The 11,433-nt window shown below is 38.1% G+C and overlaps 1 long non-coding RNA gene across 2 annotated transcripts; it reads right to left on the bottom strand.

Moving 5' to 3' along the window:
- Positions 1-8,471: 8,471 nt before the first annotated feature.
- Positions 8,472-11,176, bottom strand: LOC145440962 (uncharacterized). Of its 2 annotated transcripts, XR_013915659.1 has the most exons (3): positions 11,031-11,176; positions 9,544-9,729; positions 8,472-8,650 (listed from the first exon to the last, which is right to left on the bottom strand). It is a non-coding gene; the product is annotated as an uncharacterized LOC145440962 (long non-coding RNA). The 2 variants fall into 2 exon arrangements; XR_013915658.1 differs by lacking the exon at positions 11,031-11,176 and having other exon boundaries at positions 9,544-10,177.
- Positions 11,177-11,433: the final 257 nt, after the last annotated feature.

Below are 11,433 nucleotides of genomic sequence, written 5' to 3'. Positions count from 1 at the left end.
ATTCTAAAATGAGGTATGAACACATATGACGTCACAATGAAAATACTTGTATATCGATTGCATACATGACTGGATTTCTTGACCTTTTCGAATTTGTGCTCTGGTGTTAGCTAGCGTCAGTATTCTCATTTGATCGGCAACAGGCTTCTTCAAGGGTCGGATGGCATTGTCCAGCCCGCCGCTCATGTGTTTGACTGTCGGTGCAGATAGATGTGATTGCGTGTTGTAGTCAGGACCGAATCAACCCTTTTAAGCCCACTCCCGCCCCAAAAACACTGGTCTGGGGCCCACCAATGGGTGATCGATGCTACTTCTGGTGGACTTACTATATATGTATATATGTGAATGTCGCGATTAAATAATAAGAATTAATTCTGTCAATTATCTTGATTCTTTCATATACCACTACAAAATTCCCATCCTCTCTCAGCCCACGTGTCAATGTTGACGATAGAGCTGGTGGAGATATCGACTTTGAAAATGCAGGGAACGTAATTGTACACAGAGGTGGTCAGTAACGAAGTACTTCTACTTTTTGGAAGTACTGAAGTAGTTTTCCTCTACTTCTGGCACTTACTCAAGTAGATCTGATTTTCTCTACTTCCACTTCTACTTCATATTATTTTGTGATCTACTCACTTACTTTTCGTTATTTTCAGTTTGTCAAGTAGAAGTACTTTAATCCCCCAATACGAAAGATAGCTGGAGAAATTTCGGGGCTGTTTTCACGGAGTACCAACATTTTATATTCATAAATGTCAAGTGAAGCCCAGAAATTTTGATGAGCTTCTCGCACCGTAGTTATGAAGTGAGAAATATGTTTTCACGAAACTATCAGTGAATATAATTTAGGTGCCGGATAGCTTGGTTTCGCTCTCTCCGCATTGTCGCCCATATCAAATACTTCATCACAGTAAATATGGCCCACCATAACGTTTGAAACTACCGTTTCGCAATCTAGCAATTACCTATTATTTCGTAATCTAGCAGCCCATGACGTGTCCTGCTAATCTGGAAAATCCAGCTTTTTATGAAAGTTACACCGGTTTTAGCAGATCACCTTTGAAGCATTATGGACAAAAGATATGCAATATATTTTCTGCTTTTTAGAAGTGTTATTTGTATTTCACTTTCAATTCCGAGTATCATACTTTGAGTTCTAATTACATTGAGTTGTATTGACTGCAGAACATACATGTTGAAGCATAAAAACAAGCGTAGTATTTTCCGAAAATGAAGCTACACTAAATCTAACTTTTACGATCCACAATATTTGTTATCTACACTAATCGGGCAAAGTGTTTGAACCGTATCCGATACAACTTCTCCGTATTGCTCTTTGCCCAAACTTGGGGCCTGATAATATGGGGTAGGGCGCCATGCCATGATATTCTCAAAAAAGGAGGTCTTCTAGTAAACAATGGGTTAGTATCGCATTTTCATATCAATACTATAATTTGCATCCCATGATGCGAAAGAATGCTTATTCTGTCGAATCAAGCTCTCTGCACCTTCTGCATAGCTCAATTTGCAGCTTTTGACAGTCCATGCGAACGAATTAAGACTGCTTTCAAAACTACTTACTTACTTGAGTAGATTTAAAGACACTCGATTCTACTTCTACTTCAAGTAGTTTAAGGTGGCTTATGGAAGAAGTACTTCTACTCGTACTTGAGTAGATTTTTTTCGTCGCTACTTCTATTTCTACTTGAGTAGCTTTATTGACTACTTTGACCACCTCTGATTGTACATCGCTAAGCCATATATATTTCACACGGATAATAGGAGTATTTGGTTGTATTAAGATCATAATTAATTAATATTTAATTAATTACTTCAAATTAACCTAACTTCTGAACTGACGCATCACTGCTGTGGATGCCTGCGAAACGATCTGGATATATCGCACCTGGACGTACGCGCCGTGGGAACAAGCGGATGACCCCAGAGGACCCGTCAACTCCGACCACACAGGAACACCAAAGAGAAGACATTTCTCAACATGGCGCCTGTGCAACACCGAACTGTGGCTCACAAAACAGCTCTGCTGCAAAAGAAAAAAAGAAGAGACACAGATGGAGTAAAGAAGAGTATAAAGAAATAATGAGATGTTACTTCTTAGCCAAATTTGAAAACTCGGCAGGAGTAACCGAAGGAACTTTTCAAAAATGGAAAGAGAGAACGAACAACTCTCCAACCATGACTGCCAATACCCTGGCAACAATGAGACGTTGTGTAATAAAATCTAAAAAATTATCTGAACAAGAACTCGCAGAAATCGAGGGAGAAATGTGTAACAAAAACATAGAAAACTCTGAGGCAATGGAACTGCAATTCGGCCAAGATGACCTGAACCCACAACAATCACTTGATGACCCGAACATCGCAGAAGTAGAATTACAAAATACCACCGGGCACCCGAATGAATCAACAACACCTAATGATGGCGACATAGACACGGAATTAGAATTGGAGATCAAAAATCAAATCATCGACCGAATGAAATCCACATTGAATGTAAATGACAGAGTGCAGTTACCTGACTTACAAATTACAAAGAAACTGAAAACTGATATTGCAGTAGCGAACAAAATTTTGACAGAAACCATACTACCTGCAACTCTAAATGACAAACAAGGAGAAAGACCACAATGTCCCTTGACAACAATCAACAACCTCATTTACAGCACTGCGGCAGTTATCTCAGAAAGGCACTGCAAAATACCAAGAACTGTCAACAAAAAAAGGGGAATGCATACGCCAGCTTGGCAACGCAGAATTGAAAACAAAATCGCAAAACTAAGGTGTGACGTTGCGATACTCTCAGAACTAAAAAAAGGAAATGTTTCCCGCAAAGTAAAAAATAAAGTAAAAAGAATAGAACTGGAGCACCAAACCAAACTGCAGTCAACCGAAAAAGTGACAATGTTGCAAGAAGAATTAAAAATGAGAATATGCGCCAAAGCACAACGATTGAAACGATATAAAAAACGAGAAACACAATATCGCCAAAATTTGTTATTTGCTCGCAAACCTGGACAATTTTTTCGAATGATGAAACAAAAGTCTAATCAAAAAATTACCAGCAGCAAAATACCAGCCACTGCAGATGTGGAATCATTTTGGAAGAAAATATGGGAAACCAAAAAATTGCACAACTCAAATGCAAATTGGATACAAGACCTCCACACTGACCATCTACAAACACCAGAACAACAATGGTCAGAAATCACAAAACAAGAAATCAAGGAGGCCCTAAAAAGTTCACTGAACTGGAAAGCAGCTGGTCCTGACCAGATCAAAAACTTTTGGCTAAAAAAACTAACTGCAACACATAGTTACCTAGCGGTGACCTACAATGAGCTTTTATCCTCAACCAGCTCGCACGAGATCCCAGCCTGGTTCAGACAAGGGATCACCTATCTTATTCCAAAAAATGAATCACCAGGGACCCCAAGAACTACAGGCCAATAACATGCCTGACAACCATGTACAAAACAATAACCAAAATCCTGGCAAAACGAAGCTACAAACACCTAGAAAATCATCTACCGCCTGAGCAGAAAGGTTGCACGGAAGGCGCCCTTGGCTGTAAGGACCACCTGCTCCTTGACAAAACCATTCTGGAAAACTGCAAGAGGAGACACACTAACCTCAGCATGGCATGGATAGACTACAAAAAAGCTTTCGATTAAGTCCCTCACACGTGGATGCTGAAAACAATGCGTATGTACAAAATGAATCCGATCATCATCAGATTTATTGAAAATTCAATGAAAAGTTGGCATACAAAACTGTTGATCAAACATGACCAAGGTGAAACAGAAACCTGTACAATTCAGATATGCAATGGTATCTTCCAAGGCGACTCATTCTCACCACTTCTATTCTGCCTCAGCTTAGCTCCACTCAGTGAGTTGCTGAGAAAAAATGAAACAGGATACGTGATGAAAAAAGCAGCAAATTCTGAAGGTCAAAAGATTCATCACCTTTTGTTCATGGATGATCTGAAACTGTATGCGAAATCCGATACGGACCTGAATAACCAAATGAAAATTGTTCATGAGTTTTCGGATGATATAAAAATGAAATTTGGCTTGGATAAATGCTCAAAACTTACCATACGACGTGGAAGAGCCAGCAGCACTGGCGACATGAACTTCAAAATGGACGAAACCATAACAGAATTGAATGCTGAAGATCACTATAAATATCTAGGGATCTGTGAAAGCGACAACATTAAACATGCTGCAATGAAATCAAGTCTAAAAAAAGAATACATTAGCAGGCTCAAATCAATTCTCAAAACTGAACTCAATTCCAAAAACAAAATCAATGCCATAAACAGTCTTGCAGTGCCAGTCTTGAGATATAGCTTTGGTGTGGTGAACTGGCGCAAAGATGAAATTAAAAAATTGGACACAAAGACGAGAAAACTGATGACAATGCACCACATGCATCACCCAAAATCTGATACACAAAGACTGTATATCCCCAGAAAAAAAGGTGGTCGAGGACTACAAGAAATTGAACAAACTTTCAAAACAGAAATCATTGGCTTGTCACAGTACATCAACAACAGCGATAACATTTACTGCAAACTCATTGCACAGGAAGACAAACAGCGCAAAACAAAATCTCTGAGCTATCGTCACGACAAGTACGTCAGAGAAGTCAACATAGAAACAGCTAACCTGTACACTGCTGAAAACACTGTTGCCAAACCCACAACAATAGCAAAAGCAGCACGAGTTCGATACAAAAATGCAACGCTCAAAATGAGAGAAACGATATGGGAGTCAATGCCTCTTCATGGACAGCACAAGAAGTTACTTTCACAGCCCCATGTAGACGAGCTTTCATGGACCTGGCTATCCAGCTCTGGTCTGAAACCGGCAAGCGAAGGATTCATTTTCGCAGCACAAGACCAATCGCTTCCTACAAAATACTATCGCAAAAGAATTCTGAAGCAAAACACGGACGGCAAATGCAGAATGTGCCACAACCAAAATGAAACTGTGGCACATCTCATGTCCGGCTGTGGTGCACTTGCAGCTACCGAATACACATGGAGACACAATAGGATTGGTCACTACATTCATCTTGAATTATGCAAACATTTTAACATCACACACTTCGACAAAAATTGGTACGATTACAGCCCAGCACCAGTGACAGAAAACGACCAGGTAAAAATTCTGTGGGATGTACCAGTTATAACTGACCGCGAAATCAGAAGCAACCGCCCGGATATGATCATCAAACTAAAAAAGAAAAGACAATGCTTGTTCATTGAACTGGCTGTCCCAGCTGATCACAATATCCAACAAAAAGAATCAGAAAAGCAGTCCAAATACGCAGACCTCAGAATGGAATGTGAGAAAATGTGGCGATGCAAAATAAACATTGTACCGATAGTCATTGGCGCTACAGGGGTCGTAAGCAAAAAACTCATGAGACATATCCGACAGATTCCGGGTAACGTTCGATTCGACATGATCCAAAAGATCACGTTATTGGGCACTGTGCATATTCTTCGGAAGGCGTTGAATGCACCACTGGACTAAAATTATACTAGTGAATCACAGCATCATTTCTGTAATTTCGATTCTTCATTTTCAATCATCTCTACCTCTGCTCTGTAACCCTTGCCAATTCTTCATCTACTGCAATTCTGTAATCTGACTTCTCCATGTATTGCATAGGAATAACAATTTGACTGCATTACTGAAATTTTATAAAATTTACTCCAATCTCGCCATTTTCCTTTGGGTTCAGGTTGCTCCCCGGATTATGTGTGTATTGACCAGTTTCTTACTGTGAATAAAGAATATAATAATATAATAATTTATAGAGCGCCGAATATAACAATATGTCATTACTACTCTAAGGCGCTGTACATAAAAGGCAATAAAATATAAAAGTAAACGATATGTATAAAATACGAAGTGCATAGTTGTAGGGCGGAATGAACACTACTCTAGTTAAGAGTATTTATGAGCTGAAATGCAAGTCCGCACCAGCAGGTTATACACATCTGGTGGTTTCCAACCTTTTTTGGTGGCCCTCTCCAAATTTCGGCTTTCGTTAGTGACATCACCGTTAGCATACAACAGCAACAAATCAAATCTTGTTATTGAAATCATCTATCATGGAACCTGGGTTGTTGTAGTTCAGAATGAGTGAGTCTTCGATGAAGATGAAACTATTCATTCTTTATCTTCGTTCAATCAGAAGCTCTTTTCGACTAATAAAATTACACTGATCTACAAATTTCAAAATATTTTGCTCCAAATATTTTAATGATTGAGTAAGGCTAATATTAAGCTGCTGAATCCAATTCTGTGTCCAGAATTTCTCCATCACGTCATTTTTTTTCGATGTGTATATTTCTCATTTTAATAAAGGAATCAAATTTCGGCTTTCATTAGTGACAATATGGTGAGCGTACAAATGCAACCAATCAAATATTGTTATTGAAATCATCTATAATGATGAAACCTGGGTTGTTGTAGAACAGAATAACTGAGTTTTCGGTAAAGTTGAATTCAGTGGTTCTCTATCTTATTTCAATCAGGACCTCTATTTGACCAGTAAATTTATACGTGGCTGCAACTAATTTTAGTCTGTAGCAGTAATCATGTTCATATATCCCTCTTCAGTTAAAGAATATGATTAGTAGCTCCGTACCTAATTTAGTTCCCTACGTTATCTTTTTTTATACATCTGTCCGGTAGAGTTAATAGGTCAATGTATTTTGTGACAGCACACGGCTCTTTCGTAAAATTAAAAAGTTTGTAAACAACAGACATTGTGTTGTTGGTAAAACATTAGAAACATTAGAAGAAACAGGATGTCTGCTTTTCCGAAGAAAGAAGGGCTTATCATGATAACTTGAAAGAATTTATCATCAATAATCTACGCCTGTACTTATCATGCTAATTCTTCTCCAGTTTCCATATTCTGTTACATTTTATCAGAATCGAGGAAAGCTGTTTCTGATCGCGTTACTTCATTTGGTTTATTGGCATGGTATACGGGCATCTTTTGCATTGTCTTTTATAGATAACCAGATGAATAAAGACTGCTTACTAACTGCTAAACACGAAACCTGAAGTGGGTGTTACTTCACAGTAGAAACAAATATGCATCGTTTCTAGGACAGTCGGTCCGTGTCGACATAGGACATTTTGTGGCCTACACCAAATACCATGTGTTCTATGCTGGAAGAGAGTCAGAGATGAGCCTTGATTAATTTCTAGTGATGTTTGTATATGGTTTCGAGTTTTTTTTCCTAGTGTTTTGTAGGATTGAAGGCGAGCTTTAAATACTAACAGCTTACATTTTGGGGGTTTCTGATTTGCCGTAATATTTTACAATGTACTAGATTTGGTCGAAAGGATAGGCGTTGCTACTCAAGTAGCACAAGTCATGATATCGAACAGGACAGTAAAGCAAACCAATTCAATGTACAACTTTGTATTATATTTGGACTTTATCAAGTTTCACGAAACAAGGTGCAACTGGAGAGCGTGCATAGTGTAGTAGCTGCTCGACGACGTCATCAGTCAACCCATTGCGATATTTATGTTTGATTCTGATCATTTAGCTGAAGCGTGCTTCACATACGTAAGTTCATGGAAACTAACTGCAACTATGTATGACTGTTTAGTTTATTTATGTGGGATTTTGCAGGGTTAAGAATCGCCGCAATGGGGATAGCTCGGATTCGAAGTTGGGTATTACTGATTTAGAATGGTACCTACTTTAACATTAAGTTAAGGTTCGGTATATGCGAACGTTTAGGGTTCAGAGTTTAGCGTTTGCTAATAAACCTTAGCATGATCTGCATACTGGAATTGTTCTGAAACATCAGACCTCCACAGTTATCAAGATTTTTCGTTTAAAGATTCCTTCAATTTCGACTTCTAATATTATAACTATAGAACGTTTTGCTTTAGTCACGTAGTTGTCAGGGAGAATATCACGATATATGACACCGGGCGTTCTGTAATTAGCGGCTATACTAGAACTTAAAACATCACTTCGAGTACTTCTATCTACTACCTCTAGATCTTACATAAGAATACTTGGATCTGACGTTTGCCTATACGACATCACCCATGACATGAGTTTAACATTTTATAATTTAATAACCACCCTTATAGTTATTAAGAGACTACCCAGCAAACACAGTACAGACCAAAGATGTAGAAAAGCCGAGCCGATATAGTAGATATTAGATCTCGGCAGGTCGTAGAAAGGGGGATTTTGTGTCGACTCAATTCAACGTCTTTTCCATGTCCTTCAATAATGTAAATATTATGCAGATGCTACAGCCTTTAAACATGGTGAGTAGAATGTAGATCCTACGTTAGAAGAAGAAGATCCTGATATAATAACCTGTTTTCTACCACTATGGGCTTAACCTGATCACGGCTGCGTACACACACCACATTATTTACTACATATTAATCACATTTGTGATAATTTAATTTCAAACGAATTGGCAATAATGCCGTTGTAAAAAATAAAACGAACAAACGAACGAATGTCTTTAGAAAGAAAGTGAAAACAGTCCTTATCATCAGGTTTCATCTTCTGATGAGCCAGTTAAATAACCAGCATGCGGCCTTTTTTTTTCAACACCCTGCAGAAATAAAATGAAAATGATGATTAATAGCTAAGACATTCGTACTGCGAAAATGGCAGAGGTAGCGACTTATGCATGAATTCTTTTCAGTGGAACTGCTTGTTACACAGAAGGAATGAGGAAGAGAAAGAGAAACAACTGGAAGTTTGGCCGGTGGTGGAATTAATTCACCTTTTCTTGAGATAGAGAACTGACTTCAATCGTCACTTCTACTTGATTATCAAGATCAACGATGACTACTTCACTCCTCTTTGAAAACAGCCACTAACACAAAAAGAATTCTTGACTAAAATTTCTTCACATTCTGTCCAAAATGATCAATTCAACAATCCAAATGAATCATTTATTTGGCAGCTAGTTGGAGAGATATATACTCAAGTCTAGAAAGTGGAATGATACTCTGCCTGGAAAGCTGAAGACCTAACAATATTGTGTACAGAGAACAAAACATTTGAGTGGCGGCACTGGTATATACATTAATAAATTATTAGAATTGACAGCAAGATAACCAGCAAGACATTAAAATGAGAATTAGTGCAGTTTCTTAGGCTGTAGTGATACTCAGCCAGTAATTGACCTAGCAGAGAGCAAAACGTTGTAAATAAAGCGAGTGAAACCTCCGACAAATGATACGATAAAACATTAGAATCGACAGTCTTACTAGAAGCAGAATAACAATCATGAGGGGTTAGAGAACAGAAGCCCGGGAAGTGACCATCAGAAATTACTGCATACTGGCCGAACAAATCCATGACCACTAACAAATGGTCTTTCAATAGTCAATATTGATACCAAATGACACCACCCCTATTTCATAGCAACATTTAGCAAATACAGCGCTGGAGTCAACCTTATATAAGCCCTAACCAAACGCCCATTAGTTTTCCCACCTACTACTTCGCGGATGGAAATACGCATTAAAGCGAACGGACGCGACTTGTCACACTCTTGCTATTTCTGCTCCTTTTTTCTCTTCGTTCCTCTTCTCTGTCGCTTCCGCTTGAGGAGAGAAACAGTCGGCCGCGTTTACGGATCGTGAATTCCCGGTGGGTGATTCTTCCTCGAATGGTCAGCACCTTGAAAATTGAGAACAATGTTGTTGCAAAATGCATGACAATTTGAAAGTTACATCATTCTAATTATTCCAGTGATGGCCGTGAATCGTTACAAGTGCGGTAACCATAAGAATTATTACTATACTTCAACTACAAATACAATATATTGTATAAAATGATTACCAATTCTTTTACGTTGATCGAGTCCCAAATAGATGAAATATGTCAAAGAATTTGCTAAATTTTTGTATAATTTGACAGATTCCGAAATCTTCTCAAAGTGCACCTTTCAAAAATTTGATATCAAGACTCCCAACATTTTACAATTCGAAGTTGGATGGCTTTACCAATACAAGCAAACAGTTTGTATCGCAATTGACAATTATGTAGAGAACGCTGCGAGACATATGAGTAGGCCTACCCTAAAACGTTTCTCTGACATGGACATTAGGGCTCTTAAAATATGACTTTTTTTTCACAAATCGTTCTGGCTACTTGATACAATTGTTAGGTTACCTAATTTAAGCCTAAACACAAAATTTGGTTCAATTCCAGCCAGTAACCGCTTTGCTACAGGAGAAGAAAGTTTCTATTTATTATATAAAAATAAATAGGTAATAAAAATTTGAGAATTTTCTGTTCACCCCATGAAAGTGTTAGGCTGTCTATAGAAACGATGCTCACCAAATTTGGTTCAATTCCAACCAGTGGAAGCGGAGATATTGCCGTCGAAAAATTTGGATTTGAATAAAATAGTATTTACGGTGACCGATTCTTTGTTTACTTATTAAAGTTGTGCTCACCGTAAGTACTATTTTATTAAAATCCAAATTTTTCGACAGCAATAACTCCGCTTCCACTGGTTGGAATTGAACCAAATTTGGTGAGCATCGTTTCTATAGACAGCCGAACACTTTCATGGGGTTAACAGAAAATCTTCTAATTTTTTATTATTCATTTTTATATAATAAATAGGAACTTTCTTCTCTTGTAGCAAAGCGGATACTGGCTGGATTTGAACCATTTTTTGTTTGTAGGCTTAAATTAGGTAACCTAACAATTTTATCAAGTAGCCAGTACGATTTGAGAAAAAAAGTCATTTTTGAAGAGCCCTACTGTTCATGACCGTCCACGTTTAGAGTTGCATCTCAAAGATGCTAAAATAAGCCTAAATATAATCCAAGCAATACGATCGTCCACTTTGACTGACTGAATTTCTAAAAACACCTTGATAGGTTCCACATCTTACGTTTATATATACTGTCTGCTATCGGCACAACAAAGTAGGCCTATTTAAAAATACCAAAACAGATTAAACATACCACATCTCTTGCAAAGGCTTTTGCTTTCATTCAATTTTTCATCAAACTTCTTTAAATCCTCCTTTGTGGTGAGTTGCTTTGGAATTCTTCTAGGATCAATTCCGATATTGTTTTATCATATACAATCTATGGCGGAATAAAAGTTTCGGATAAGTTCTAAAACGAACACAATTTTCCACACAAAAGTCAGTTGCCACACGAAATGCCAAATGCTACGGTCTCATTTTACAAGGTATGGCGAGGAAACGTAGTGGTACGTTCCATTATAGCTAAACACCAATGAATTGCGGGTTCGAGCGTGACACGTCGACTCCATAATTCCTACCGAAGTGTTGGCCGTTTATCTAGGCTCCTCCTCGCCATCTGATTCGCATAGCCATGTCTTAAAAAGCCTAGGAGTGGG

The sequence above is a fragment of the Botryllus schlosseri genome, chromosome 6 (assembly GCF_051294905.1).
Source record: "Botryllus schlosseri isolate E-star chromosome 6, Bs_hap1, whole genome shotgun sequence".
Classification (NCBI taxonomy): domain Eukaryota; kingdom Metazoa; phylum Chordata; class Ascidiacea; order Stolidobranchia; family Styelidae; genus Botryllus; species Botryllus schlosseri.
This window is presented reverse-complemented; position numbering and strand designations above follow the sequence as displayed.